General features: G+C 29.7%; 1 protein-coding gene across 3 annotated transcripts in view; it reads right to left on the bottom strand.

The window, feature by feature from the left end:
- LOC132942523 (uncharacterized) overlaps positions 1-16,965 on the bottom strand; it is a 50,102-nt gene that overhangs the window by 9,358 nt on the left and 23,779 nt on the right. For 2 of the 3 annotated variants that reach the window (XM_061011024.1, XM_061011025.1), the window contains exon 3: positions 11,036-11,191. The gene's annotated coding sequence lies outside the window, so the exon portion shown is untranslated. Of the gene's footprint in view, positions 1-7,043; positions 7,278-11,035; positions 11,192-16,965 lie in introns of those variants that run through there. The other variant, XM_061011023.1, reaches the window with a different exon arrangement.

Below are 16,965 nucleotides of genomic sequence, written 5' to 3'. Positions count from 1 at the left end.
TTTCGCTGGGCTTTATTTACGCGGGCACCTAACCTACGCGTTATTCTTACACGACGCTGCAGTGAGTAATATAAATATATTACCGTTATTATAAACAGTTCATGTGTGCTTATGTGTATGCAAAGCTTGGATAATTTTAAATATTTATGAAGTAAATATATTAATTCTCGGTTAGGTAGAATAATATTCTTACCAAGTTGCTATGCGCTTTTCGTTTTGTCTATAACAGTAAATGTGTGTCATAAAATAATACAAATAAAAACGTCTATGGTCTATCCAAAAAATTCATTGTTCAACAATTATGTAAATTGTAGATTATTTGAATATAAATTTCAAGTTGTGAGCATTGAAAATTTTGGCTAAATTGTATATTAAATATCATCATAATATTATTATCGAATTGAACTGTGTCAGATTTATAGTACTTATACAGTATACTACCGCTATCTACATAGGTATATAGTAATATAGTTAATATACACTATGTAGTATACATAAATAACTTTTAAACTCGAGTTATTGCGTTGTTTCTAAAAGGTATTGTTTCTCTTAACTTTGAAATAAGCAATATGTGCCCACTAAGTTTTTTTTACGTTTTTAATTATTAAACGATATATTTTATATTTTAAATCTGTATGACTATAATACGTTGCGCATTTAAAAGAACCGTTAGGAATTTTAAAGTTTTTAGTCATTGTAGGATTATGACTTATGAATGATAAACGAACCATTTATCATTTTTCAGTAATTTTAAATACATAAAAGCCACAGGATAGTTGATTTATATACCGTATTTCACAGTAAATATATTTCCGGTTATATTATTATACGTTTATATGCTATTATAATATTTAAACCGTTTAATTTATTATCGTTCCGTCTTATATTCATAATATGAGTCATAGGTAGGTATTAAGTGGCATATTTTATAAACTAGTGACTTTATACCTCAATCTAAATATTAACTACTTACATGGCTACATGCATTTACTTTATACTACTGTAAATATATTTTGATAAATAATTGTTTGAAATCGACTTGAGTTCCAAATAATGATAATTTGTCAAAGTTAACTTCAAGTATACCATTCATGCTAAATATATTATATAGGTTTTATATGAAGGTATGTCATAATATTATGTACCTATGGTTAGTATCATGCTAAAGTTTACCTACGACCTATAGATTTACATGTATATACGTATATAATTAATTTCGACAAGATCTCTGAATACATCCTAAGTCACGCGTTTGCTACTTTTTCGTTATAATTTTTTTTTTATGATAATATTTATATGAGTGGAGAAAGGCGAAAGCTGAAATAAATCAACAGACATGTATCTGAGATATATAACATAATATATATTATAATTCATAGTGTATATAGTTGTTGTTTAATAGATAAATCTAAATTTTGTGAATATTATATAATTATGTTATATTATTACACATATCATATTAATTTTCAACTAAAAAATTTTAATGAATTTGATTTTTTTATAATATTCAAAAATATTATAAAACTGGTACCTATTTGTTCAATAATATCCATGTATCAATTCGTAAGTTACATGATGTAATAAAATTCAAGTTCTCTTTATTTCAGGTTCAGATGGTTCGGAACCGTTATTAAAAAACATATAGCGTAAGATTATTAAGTATAGGTATTATATTATACATTTGTACTGTTCCAATACACAGCATACAAACATATACGCAGTTGACTGTGTACTGGCTTTTATACCACATGTGTATATTGGTACCTATATATATATATATATATACAAAATACTGGTTCGATTGCGGTTATTACAGACATTATATACAATATTCATATTGTTACACCCACTCGATATTGACACAATGACACGACGATCTACGATATTATATATACATGCGTGTAACGTCATACACGTAATATAATACCTATATTTCGATCGTTGTGCCATGATGGCTGTATTATGTATTACAAAAAATATGTACAGTTATTTTTCGTGCGTGGCACGTGGACATCACGTACGATTGCCGTGTTGTCCAATTAAAACGAAATTCCAAGCAAAACAAAGTTATTAACAGTTATGTAAATTAAATAAAATCAAATATAACCATCTGCGTAATTTCGCAGATCTTGGCAAGAGTAATTTTTTGGAAGTTCCTTCGTAAGAAATCAATTTCCCGTAATACATAAAAACAACTTCTAAAAATTAGTTTTAAGTAAATTTAAATTCGTAGGTCTGACTATTGCCAAAGTGGCTAGAAGCATAAACACAAAATGAATATTATAATATTATACCTTTGGGTCAAATTCACTTAGTTGATCTCGGGTATGTAACACGTCACAAACCGGACTATTTGCAAGCGCGCGTTAAAGTCTCTGGCCAGGAAAATAAATTAGATAAAGTTAGACATATTATAAACGAGTGCGTAATAAAATTATATTGATATTTGCACCCATCATCCGTCCCAAAGCATAAAAACAGGCACACGTAAAAAAAAATAGTAAAAAGATAAACAGTCAAAATATATATATAGAGTGTCTGTATTATAGTCTTACGCACTCTGCACGCTCGCTGGTAATATAGGAATGCGTTTACCGTTATAACGAGTTTGGTGGGCTATAGACCCAAGGAGAGCGCGTGTGTGTTTACGTACATAATATTATACGTTATGATGGTATAGCACTATTTTTGTATACACATACGATACACCTAAGTTATACAATATACATCAATGTCACATCTCTCCTAACCGAATATAGAGCTGCGGGGAAGATGCGTTCACGCGTTAATGCGTGCGCAATGCGCATGTAATATAATATATTGTATACCTTATAATGTAGGTACGTATTGTATTATACTAAATACCAGTTAATACCATAATGTTTAATACTCGCATGTTATATCCATCGCCGGAACGTCTCTATCGGTCATCGGGTTACATCCCCGGAAGGATCTAGTATATAGCACGAAATTGTGTAAATGGAATTATAATTAATTATTAACTATGTTAGTTCACCTATATATAATATTAAAGTATATTACGGTTATCGTATATTAATTATACATCGCATATCATTACAACGGTGATTTATAATAGAGGCGTATATAATATGTACTGAACTATAAAATATAATACGAATATTGTATGCAATATAGTGTGGTAGCCAGTGGTCGTGTGGGTCATTGTTGACTGCAAGCATGAAAGAATAATATCGAACGGCTCGCGGCATACACGATATACCTACACCTACCATTCGGTCGACGGTCTCACGTTTTCGTGGGTCCGCGTCACCGCAACTTATTCGCGGACTTGAGCCGCGCCCAAATAATAATAATTAAGCCCTCCGATCGTCACAGGTGTGTGTTAGCTGTATACATATTATAACATCATATACAGATATATACTATATTATAGTATACTGTACACACGTAAACGGAAAATTTTTATTCGGTCAAACCTTGGTATTTTTTCGTTCGCTACTCAAGAGCAAAAGGTACTTTTTTCGTATTGTTTTCGCCTACTTTTGGACTGAATAGTATTGTGTGAAATGACAATTACATTATATTATCATAATGTACACGCGTAATATGATTGATGTTAAGACGAAAAGTACGACGTTCGTTATTTTTACAAGTTATATGGTATAAATTATGTTACCTTGTATTTTTTTGCAGTAGACGTAGTAGATTAATATGCATTATGCCTTATAGAAATTATAACAAATGAATCTAACAATATTATTATATCGATAAATATATGATTCAATATAAACGAAATTGCTTAATATAATATACACACTTAAATAGTATTATGCATATAAAAGTAATATTATTAGTATATTAAAAGTTATTTTATCCACGTTTATCCTTTTTATAAAGTGCTCAACTTCCTACACTAAATTAATTTCCTGTCTAATATGTTCTTATTTAGTCAGTTATAGCTGAATATTTAAAATGTAAATATACTATCTACAATAATATTTTAAAGAAATTATAGTATAAATAACATCAGTAAATAGCTTTATTTTTATTAGATAAGTAATTAGATTTTTTGTTCCAATAAAAGTTCTACCGAAGTACTTAACTTCTTGTTATTTGAAAAAGATATATCAACGAAGAACTCGTAGGTTGAATTTAAGAGAATATTTTTAATTTATTAAATTGTTGTCTGTTAAACCCTGATCTCAATAACATAAAGACTTTAAAAACGAATTGTTTTATTCAAGTTTGTTTATTTTTAAAATAATATCGAGTGATTAAGTGGTAAATTTAGCCAGAAAATCACTCAGAAAAAATATAAACAAATTGTGCCTGAATTAGATAAATTGCATATTGTATTTAGTTGGACTTGTCAAACCTTAATATATAAAAAATAAAACATAACTATAGTAACACTATGTCATCTATTATCATATTAAAAACGGCCTCCTTACATTTACGTCCTAGGATCAATTCACTAAGCCAGTTCATGAACTACTTAATTATTTATTTAAATATTTTATTTAAGAAAATAATATTATGATCTAAAAGCGATATCATGTAATTTACTTCTTATGGAAGACATTTTTATTGAGGAAGTAAATAACCAGTCTTTATAAAAATAGTATTACATATACTTAAGCGGCAGTTAGCCGGTATTATTAAGAGTTTATTATAAAATATTTATTACAAACTACAGCTATCTATACTGATTAAATCATGTTTTATACAACAAACGCAATCATACTGCACTTAACAGAATCTAAAATTACATACAATTTTATGTTTTAATAATTATTAAAGCAGATAATTTAAGTACCTTTTAACTATTAAACAAATTGTTTGGAGCATTATTTGCACACGTTTATTGGATAAGAAATTTTCAATCAGATAATTTTGTCCAACAATAATATATAAAAAAAAAATGCTTTAGATTATGGTCAAATTTAGAAAGTGAACCTAGATACCATTTATACCGTCAATCAATTAATTGAAATGAATATAAGTATATAACCAGTTGAATTAACATGGACTTGATATACAACTATAGTTAATGTGCATCCTTGCACCATGAGTAATCTGTAATGAGTAGTGCGCAAAACGAAAACGGGGCCAGCCTATGAGTAGAACGAGTTTAAAAAAAATACCACTGTTGTTTTTTCAACCATATATCGTACGTGTTAAAAATTCACACGAGCATATTTTCTACGTCAAATAAAGGATATACACGGACGTCTGTTTTTCGTGTAAAATTATAATAACTCTTGTCACGTTTCATTGATTGGACACGAAGCAAACATCAAAAAATGATGAGAAAAAATGTATTAATTTTATATTTGAGCATTATATTATAGACTTCCATCTCGTCTCAATAAAATGATGGTGGAGAAGGAATTAATAAATTGTCCACGCTTGTTAGTTGTGTGTCTCACGTATTATAATACTTTATAATAGCGCGCATTCTAAGTAAAATATTTAATATACTATATTTCATGAGAATTAGTATTTATTCATACTTATTAGTTATTACTTGTGAATTTATCAGATATTCAGTTATGATCGTTGATCGATGATATTGATAATAATACTGTTTGTTTTTCATAAATAATCGTGTTGAACATTGTAATAATGTAATAATTATAATATGTTTTGTCGCATAAACGATGCTATAATATAATATTATACACTATACTACCTACTAATTACTATACAGACTATAATATCATTGTTATTATTATGATACATCCGAATCTTGTCATTTTAATTGGATCCTATTGTTTTTGTTATTAGATTTATTTATTTTTTGATTGTTAATTTTATTTATAGTGAATTTTATATGAAAAAGACACGTTCGCGGGAACCAATCTGATTCCGAAACGCGGTCAGTTTACAGGAGAGCCATTGCCGAGTCACGGTCTGACGATTTTGTCAATAATTCAATGAATATAATATAAACAATGATTTTTTACGCACGAATAACGGACAATCTTATACGCCAGGCATTACTACCTATATAGTACCTAAGATCAATCGAAAGATGTAATTATAAAACGGCCGTTTTGCACACACATGTGGCACTTGTAAACACGCATATTATATGCTCACACCGTGTGTTTATAGGTAGGTATTGTACACCAGAACGACCGATTTTGCGTGTGTGAAAACAGACGTTTGATGTGTTAAGAACAGTTATTATTATACTATTACCGCGTGTCAGTTTTGTTGGACGTAAAATCATACACATATGTATAATATGATGTGTGAGTACTGAGTGAGGTCAAAAACCCACACGTCAATGTACTCTACGTGTTTAAAAAAACAACGATATTAATATTATTATTACTAGCATAATATATAAGGTACTATATAATGAATGAAGACCATTTAGGAAGAACAGCGAATCCACCAAATATTAATAAATATGTTTATACGACATGTGGGTATAGACTATAGATCATAAAATGTATAGAATTACGCGGATTTTCGTGTAGGTGTTAAATAATGTGTACTTTACCGTGACGACATGGTTACAACTTACAAGTTACGTGCATTATCTATACATACACCTAATATAACTATATTATGTTTGACACTTAAAGCAGTAGCATTTAAAACGTCGAGACATAACGTGGAATCAGAATTATAATATATAATATATTATAATAATCGAAAGTCGTTCATGCGTATCTATATATTACCTACATTATTATGTTTTTAGTAAAAGTTGTTGCCTGAATAAGTACCTACGTGTATCTATCTATCTTGCAACATAATATCATAATAATAAGATACTTTCATAATATTATTTAATATTAGGTATCGTTTATTATCAGTGTAAGCGGGGCCCTAGCACAATAGTTTCCAAAGAATTTTTGTAAAGGCATACAATATATTATATCGTCTCAAGTTGGGCCCCGATACCGTATTAATAGAAAAAAAGCTCATCCGCCCTTTCACGATTTCCGGCTTGGCCATAACCATCGTTGTCATAAATTATATTTGTATAATATAATATTAACAGTTAGCGCATGGCTATATTATAATAATAATATATAAGTACTCACTTAATATCTTTGGGGTTGCGAACGTCGTGTGAGAAGAACACCGTACACGCGATACAGTTGACGGGGGGGAAAACGGAACGAAAAACGACTACTGTATGTTATGATAATACTGTATAATACGCGATGCGGACAATGGGTAAGCGATTGCGTGGCGGGCGCGAAGACGGACGGACGGAACTGTGAAAACTGACCTGCAAACGCGAAGACTGCGACGGGCATAATAATAATATTATATCCACGGCGGCGGCGGCGGCGGCTGCTGAGACCGGCGGCCGGTGCATCGAACTCTCCTCCTCGCCGTCCCCAACCACTACCGCGGTCGCGGTCGCCGCCGGTTACACGCACGTATAGGTGACTTCTTCCATTTCCATTTTACGAACGCCGAAAGGGTGACCTCCATAGTGGGTTATTATTATTATTGTCGTAAACATACACACACACACACACATAATATATATATTGCGTATATTCATTTATATACGCACACACGGTCAGTCGGTTTTCGCGTACACAAGGCGGCGAGAGAAGACTACAATCGAGGTGCATCCGTGCGCGATCAGACGAGCAGAAAAAAAAATGAGGCAACGACGCACAACAACAACAATAATAATAATAGAAGTCTGTGAAGACATTTATTCTCGAAGGCTCGTGTGGGACGCGATCGGTTTGACCGAGTTCGACGAGTTGTATATTTGCGTATATTATCGTTATCATTATTTTGTATTTAAGTGTACCTATACTAAACACGTGCCCACTATATAATGGCACGTTTTGTATTACGCATGTACAGTATAATATAATGACGGTCTGACGACTTTCGATCGCCCAGATTCTGTATATTTTTTTTCTCCAGAATAATCCGTACGCAGGTTATAACATGTAGGCATGTGCATGAAAGCGCCATGACCATACTTAGTACTAACGTCGATCCTCGATATCATAAATATCGTTTAAGTGTTCCTTTAATATAGAGTAACCGGAAGAGCCGACGTTCGGGGCACATATATACCGCGCATGCGTATGATTTGCTATAGTAATACTGCAACACATATTACAATATGCCTGCAGCAGTGCAGCCTGCTTGCATTTTGTATGCGAATGAGTTGAGTTCGCGCGAAACACTTTCGAATACTGAAAAAATGTCTGATTCAACTAATCAACTCTAGAACTGTGTTTCCCGTACATCACTGCATACGAGAAAAACGAATTTTACGATGACCTCATCATCAAAATAAATTATAAATACGTGGTGACCGTTATAAAATTATCGTCTTGTGATTTCTGTATGATCAATAAATAGGTACTTTGGCCAAATTAGTCGAGTTTTAATTAAAACTTAAATTAATACATCTTTCTTTTCATTAGTACTAATTATTATATGCTTTGAAATACCGTATTGTTTTTGTATAGATTGATTTTATTGAGCGATGTTTTTGCACACAATGTAGGTATACGGACACGGTGTATAACATAATATTATAAACATCTATTATACGTATATATACGTGTTGTGTATAGATACTACGATATAAGATGCGTGCCTATTTTATTTTTGTACGTTCTATTATTCTATTTGCAAAATACATATTAAAAAAAAAACTGATTTCTTATTAACATATAAAATACACTTATACATATACGCTGTATCAGCTATCTATTCAATTTGTATTAATATGTTGTTTGTGTGTGTTTTAATTTAGGTACTTGTAATTTTACGTTTTTATTCTGATTAATTTTACTACAAATTTCGTTATACGAACATCATAGATTTATCACAGTATATAACACGATTAATACGTTCGAGGCTTAGGTTTTTATTACTTTATACTTTTTGGAAACCATAATGTCAATAGGTAATAAATTATATTTAAGATACCTACATAATGTATTTATTTGTGCTATTTTTTATTTTAATCTATACAATTATTACCCTATGCAGTTATTTTTTATTTTATTATTTTAAAAATATATAACAAACCTATATAGGTACGAGGTACCTACTTTACTAATTAATAATATTATAAATTTTGTAAAAATTAATCTACAACCGACAGTATTCGACACGTACGAACGTTATGAGCGTTGGAAATTATAATAAATTAATTAATAGAAATTATAATAGATAAATGATTTTTTATTTCACCGACTAATCCTTACTATGTATTAATATCTATAGTTCTTCATAAAATTACAAATGTGTATAATTTATTAACTCTAATTTTAATGCATTATTGTTAATTATTTTATCACAATTCACAACTATTATTTTAGGTATGAAAATTCAAAAAAATTATTTTTTTTTTATTATTGAACAAAATTTAGTATATTTACAATCTATATTTATAACTTATAAGTTATACGATGGGTACATTTGATAAGAGTTTATAATAGGAGGGGAAAGTCACCCATTTAAAAAAAAGTCATAATAATATTTATGTTACATATTATACCTACGCGGCTATACCTATATTATATTATCTTATATTATTATGTACCTATATATTATATATTCCTTGGTGACTTTAACGCTAGCAACGCTTAATTAACTAATAATATTATTTAGTTATACTATAACTTTAAATACTATCTTTAGATTGTTATCATTGAAACGTAATATTAGGTATATAATATGTTAATTATATTTCAATAAAATAACTTAATTGTTATAACGTCTTCAAGTTCAATTTCTTCAAGAAAAAAATTAAATCTATATATTTAAAAATGTTTGTATGGCTTTATTGATTTTGAAATTGTATCTATTCTATTACTATAGGTATTGGTAGGTATTTTATTGATATTTAAAAAAAATATAGTCTTAAATATCGTTTGTGTGATACAACACTATGTTTATTTTTTATTTTAATACCCATCATCGAATTAAATATTAATTATTATAATACTTTTTTGTTGAATGCGACATGTAACTTCCTATGTAAATTTATCATCCATATCCGGAGTATCTAGATGAGCATTTATTTCATAGGTTAATTTAAATGTTTTTAATAATCTAACTAGTTTGGTTTTTTTTATTTTATTATTCCAAAAATATTAAATGTGTTAAAGAGTAATTAATGATATATAATAATATTATGTAAATACTACGAGTATATATTAGTATATATTATTTACAAGTAAAATATGTTTTTAAAAACAATATTAGAAAAACAAAAAATGTCATAACTCATAATAGACATCAATATAATATATTATTATAGTACAGTATGTAACGTTTTATGTAGAATTAGTAAGGTATAGTTATTTATTGCAACCATCAATAACGTTATTATTTTTCGGATCAATAATTTTTACGTGATCATCCATGAAAAATAAGTTTATATTGAATAACACAATGAATATATATAGGTAACATACATTGTACCAATACATTGTAGAGCATACTTAATATATTTTAAACTTCAATCAATGTAGTTATGTTTTAATGAGTACAGTAATAACAAAATATGATTCACGAATTAGGTTCACATAAATTCTTGTACCAATAAACGACTATCACTTAATGATTTAATAGAAACTTATCACGCACATTAATTCAATATTTTCCTAGACCTATTTTATAATATGATTATAGTTAATACTTTAATAGGTACTTCTGGTACCTATATATTTAATCACGTATTCTATTGATGGGTGTATAAAATAAGTGTATTTCTTCAAATCACCTACTTAAAAATGTACAGTAGAGCAGGTTGGATTTGAAAAAAAGAAGTTTGTACCACCACAAAACACTCGTTAGATTGTATAAAAAATTTGAATAATTAATAATATACCTATAATATGCTTAAATTCACTTAATCAGAATCATACTGCATATTACAATTTAACTTAAATTTGGTTTTTAACATTTAAAAATAAATAATAAATGGTACAATTAATCATGAAATTTATAAACATTTTTATAAATTATATATTTTCAAGGAAACTAATAGAAAATTTTAAAATAAAGTAAGGTCGTTATGTTGTAAATAAATTACCTGATTTGAATTATCATATTTGCTCAAAACTTCAGATTGGTTCTTTTCTGAACTTGTCGATATAATATATTATTTGTCGGTTTTTCGTACTCAATATATACAGACGCTCAAACTTTCAATACTTGGCAGATGTTTTAATTTGATTGAATTTTGGCTCTGAAAAAAAAATTATTTAATTATTTAGGTTTACTGTGAAATCAATCAAATTTTCAGAAAATATACAAGTCATTCCAAAGCTATGACCACATACAATATTGTCATAAACATAATATAACAATTATATTAAAGTATCTTTATCAGGAAGTTATTACTTATTGTAAGTGATTTGTATTCTCGGAATTGATTGATTTAACGTTTTATCATTTTGTGAGTAATGCCAGTAATATGTAGATAGTCCATTACCTTTGTATAGTTATTAGTTATAACCTATAATTAAAATTACTATTGTTAATTATTATTTATCTAGGTAAGATTTTTGATGGGAAAATAGTCGTGTCCTAGATTGTGGGAAGACAGACATTGTTTCTGCGTGCATACAGCAAGGGGAGCTTGAATGTTTTTTGTTCCCGTTATATTAACAACAGCGACAATAAAAGCCCAACGCTCAATTTTAATTCACTATTATTATTGAAGTATAAGGACATGAAATAACACGACACATGCTATGTATTATTTGTTTTGCCTATATATAGTGACTTTATAGTATACAAATAAAATTACACTGTAATCGGAGTGTTTGGCATAGGTGTACTATGCATTTTGTATTTATTTTTCACTGTAAACAGTATAATAACTGTCGTAATAAAAACGGAATATTGCTCAAAACGATAACCATATGTAGCTGGTAGTACCTACAAGCTCCGATGATTAATATTATCTAATACTTCCTATAAGGAATGATTATCTAGTTTATAGTAATTTTGACATCGTCACATAATAATATACGGGATGGGTATAGTCCCACGGGCGCATTATATTCGATATCGACTTTCTATTTAAGCTTACGAGTATTTATAGGTATATTATATTATTATATAAAAACTGATTCCGCCGTAGTGGTTATCAGTATTTCGTACATTTGCATAACCGTGTCGTCTTCCGAACGTAATGGTGGTATAATATATTATACTGTAGCAAGACTACGCTGCTGCAGGAACCTACATAATATTATAATATACTATACCTACATAGTATGCTATACTCCGTATGGTACTTGGGTATAGATGGAACGGGAAATTGTTTTATCGGAGGAAAAATAATTTCCAGAATATAACGTGCGTACATATCATACCTATACATGTATTAGATTATAATATTATCTAGTCATTGCCATCGCATCATCGCAAATATAGGTTGATTACTATATATGTATACGTTGTACTTATATAAACGATTTTGTGTTTTCCGTAGACTCTCGTCGGTGGTTGTAATTAATATAGCAACAATCGATTTCGATGTCCGTAGAAAATGTTTAACGATATTAATTATTGTGATCGGTCACGCGTTCAGATGAGCCGAGTCATTATCTGCAGGTCATGATGGTAATATTATATAGGTACATATAGTGCGCGTTTATATTTTACTACTACGCATAGGTAGTGTATGCCATTGGTATATTATAATTTATAACATTTGCTGTAGTCGCTTGATGAAGACACGCCATCAGTGCATACTATAATATATTATATTGTATACGTCATGTATAACGTAGGTATACACCGAAACGCGCGACTGCAAAACGGTTTGCTTTGGACTGAAAACTAATTTCGTTTTACGCTGCGCGAAAAATGTAGTCCGACGATGAATAATTATCAAATAATTTCCACGGTAGTTCTGTAAAACTAAATTTAATTAACTGTTTAATATAGCGTTTGTATTATTTAGACAATGCGTAGGTACCGTAGTCGTTTTTGCCTTTTCTGACCAGTCACATTTGCAAAGACTCTCAATATTCTCATCAAGATAAGACTACATAGATACGACAACCGCGTTTCGTATGCCATTCTGGTGCTACTTTCAAAAACAAACGATTCGTTGAAAATTATTTAAGATTATTATCTTCCCACTGCATTTGTAGGTTATAGATGAAGGCATAACAAATAGTAAATTTGCCATAACTTTATTTGTATTTGGATATACTTTTATGGATTTGTGTTTCGATATGGTGTTTATGTCTAATATGCGCTATTCCATGATCACAGTCTTTACTATAATCTTATTACTATACTGCGGTGAGTCCCTATTAATAATGAGCAAAATACAGTATAAAACTACCGCTTGGATCAGTGGTTTCCAACCTTTTTAGTTTAGCGGACCATAGATTATGTAAAAACAACTTTGAAGCTCACTTACTAAATATACAGGTATTAAATATAAACACGCAAATTAAACGATAGAAATATAGAAGTGTATAAAATCATATACAAATCTCGATGTCGATGACAATTAAAATTTGTTGACCTTTGGCTTAAACTCTCCAACAGCGTCCACGACCCAGTACCACATTGCCCGCGACCCTGCATAGGTACTCATGAGTTGTGAACAGCTGGCTTAGATAATTGTATCTTCTACGAACCTATCTTCCTAGTTTCTAGTTGTAATTTATGAATATAAAGTTTTATATATAACGAATAATTAATATTATATTAGGTAATAAAATTCTTCATTTTGTTAAAATGTATTACGTATTACTAAAACACGACCAATAACGAGTCGTTATGAGTATAATGAATACTAAATTAAATTTTTAAAATAATATTGACATACAATATGTTTTATTTACGATATGACTCTTTATAATTTGAGTGTGCCCGCAGTGCATGAATTGGCAAAGATATCGAACGCATAATTTTTAGACTTAAAAAAAACTAGCATTTTTGCAACATATTAACTCAACCTATATAACCCGTGCAGTATATATATATATAATATGTTTAGTTATTTATTAACGTTATTGCTTATTCTTACAGAACTGGGTTTTAATTGTTATTATATCAAAATTAAATTATAGCATTCAAATATATTCTTTATAAGAATAATTTCTCCATTTTTTGATTCTGCAGTGAAGTACACTTTGTGAGCTACTGATATTTTGCCTTTACATCCGTGATAATAACTGATAAATGATAATATATCATATTACAATATGGAGCTGGTTTTTTTTCAGCAAGGAGGGAATACTTATTTAAATACTATTTTATCTGCATTACAAAATAATAATATAACATAGTTTCAACTTGTGATAGCCACCATAGTCCATAACAGTTGTGCTTTCACCGCAAAATAATTTTAGCAACTCGCGATAACCAAAATTTAAGATAAATTAAATAACCAATCAATACACATGTAGGTTACATATATAAATATTGGATGGTGGATAGAAACCTTAAACTATAAATTATAAATCGATTGTAATAATTGTTCTAAAAATGATTTTCATATTTCATTTACTTAGTCTTTTAGTTGTATTTCTGCACTTTTAAGAATATTTCAAATGGTATACAATATGATACACCTACTACCCACTACCACTATATGTAACACATGAAATCATTGAAACATATTACATATAATATACGCATGCACTGTTGGCTGTATTCTTGTGAATTATTGTATTTAAAAAACACTTTTCGTAGAGTAAAATACGCATTTTTGTATCTACATTTTATAGACCATAATATAACACGTGAAAAAAATTAGTAACAATTTCACAGAGAGCTGGACAATACACAATTATTTGTCCACGTTCTACTATGCGACTATTATGGTATAGTTACTATTGCTGACATAAACGAATAGTACCCAATTTCGTTTCGATGGTGCGCAAATTCAAAACAAACGGTTTTTTTCTCACAATCATGATGTCTATCGTGTCCGACAGTCGTTAACCGAGCTCCCACATACAGTAATAGGTACATTGGTATAGCGATGACACACACACACACACACACCAAAATAAATTGCATTTTATTATATTTGTGATTTTTAGACGGATGTGGTGCCATTCCTTCCGTGAAACGACGATTTTTGGTTGAGAGGTGCATATAATAAGGTACACACATATGAAACATGAAATAATATATATAAAATATTTTATGTGCATCACGCACGTGACGGAGATTTTATCGAATACTAGGTAATAATAAGCGAATATTATCATATTTTAACCATTAATCGCCGTCGTATAATCGTATGAAATGAGTTAAAATAAAAAAAAAGGTCTCTTATTTGACTAGCATAACAAATTTATTAATTTAATGGTTGACTAAAATTTGATGGACCAATAATTGTGAGCTACTAAATCACATTTAAGACGCACCATTAGCTCACTGTTGATTCATTAAATGTTTAACGACCGTTTATACCACGATGGCATTATAATGACATTATCGGTTCATTATAATTTGTCATAAAAATTAACCAAACAAATATGTACATAACCACGTGTAGTCGTTTCGGCGTTCCGCGTACCTATGTAGGCTATATATAAAAATATATATCCTTATGTGCATGCGTCATGTTATATATTTATATTATGTGGTACCTATATATTATTATTATGTATACATGCAGACACGTAAAATCATCTGAGCACGGCGCCGATTGCATAGAGTGCGTAACCCGGAAATTTTTTTGAGGTCAAAGTGGTATTCATTATGTATCGGGTGTTCTCGACTTGACTGTGACCTCGAAATAACTCCTGCCCGCTACTAACATTCTTCGCTTTTATTAGATACTCGATCCCTCCGGTTTCAAATATTTACATTGGAATTCGCGCACTCAAATATTCGATTGAAAACATCGTTGTGATAATAATTAATGTTATTACCGATCACGAGTCGGAAAAACCGCATACACTCTACGACGTAGTACTACACGCGCACGAGGCTATACTAGAGCTATAATAATTAATAGTATCTACTACCGAAAAATAACATCTTACCGGTACTGTACCCGTATATTATGATATAGGTACCTACGTAACATGTGCGGACACTGCAGACTATTAGATATACCTAGAGTCTAACCATTAACTGCCAAGTATTATATAACGAGTCTTCTACGATGCTTTTTGCCTTTGATAATTAATTTAGATGGTGTAGTTTTTCATTTATACCACTGTAGTGGTGCTAAAACGGGGGGGGGGGGGCAGAGGACCTCTCCACCATGTGCTTTTTTTCAATGTTTAATATCTGATAACCATAAACTATATTTTTAATAATTCAATTGTGCATGTTAAAAAAATCGACCATATCCTTCCCCTCCCCCACACATGACAAAATTATTTGACCGCCACTGTTTACCACTGTCTATTGTTAGATAATCAGATAGATGTTGGATACTTTAGTAAGTATTAAACGTTTAATATTTCCATAATGTTTGGCAAGCATTCACTAAGCATGGCTAGAAAAATGTTTTCAGACCATTCGTCAGGAACGAAAGTACCTAAATTATTTAAATCTATTTCACCATCGTTTAAATTCTAATAACTTTTTTACTATTCTTTCCTATAAAACTGTTGTCAAAATATGATAGTCAACGTTCCACGTTTAGTTTTTTAGTATTATAATATTTAATGGCATTTTCGTGAAAATGTTAATCGTCAACTTCAATATAATATTATATTATATGCTTAAGTCTGTACTCATAACTCACAAGTCATAATATTCATCATATGCTATTCATCATATGTTCAAAATTTAAAATGAATGAACACAGTATAATATTACGATAACAGTGTAATACATAAAGTCGTTATACTTTTTATAAATATATACCATTATGCCATTTAGTTTGTAAACGCATACTAACATAATACGTATTCCAATATCTATTGCTGTAACATATTTTAATAAAATCCACTTGTGTGTAATGAAATCAAACAAAATACGTTTTTCGTCCAATGCGTCCTACATAAATATACCATGTTA

Source organism: Metopolophium dirhodum, chromosome 4 (assembly GCF_019925205.1).
Source record: "Metopolophium dirhodum isolate CAU chromosome 4, ASM1992520v1, whole genome shotgun sequence".
NCBI lineage: Eukaryota > Metazoa > Arthropoda > Insecta > Hemiptera > Aphididae > Metopolophium > Metopolophium dirhodum.
The sequence above is the reverse complement of the archived record's forward strand: the minus strand, read 5'-3'. Positions and strand labels throughout refer to the sequence as shown.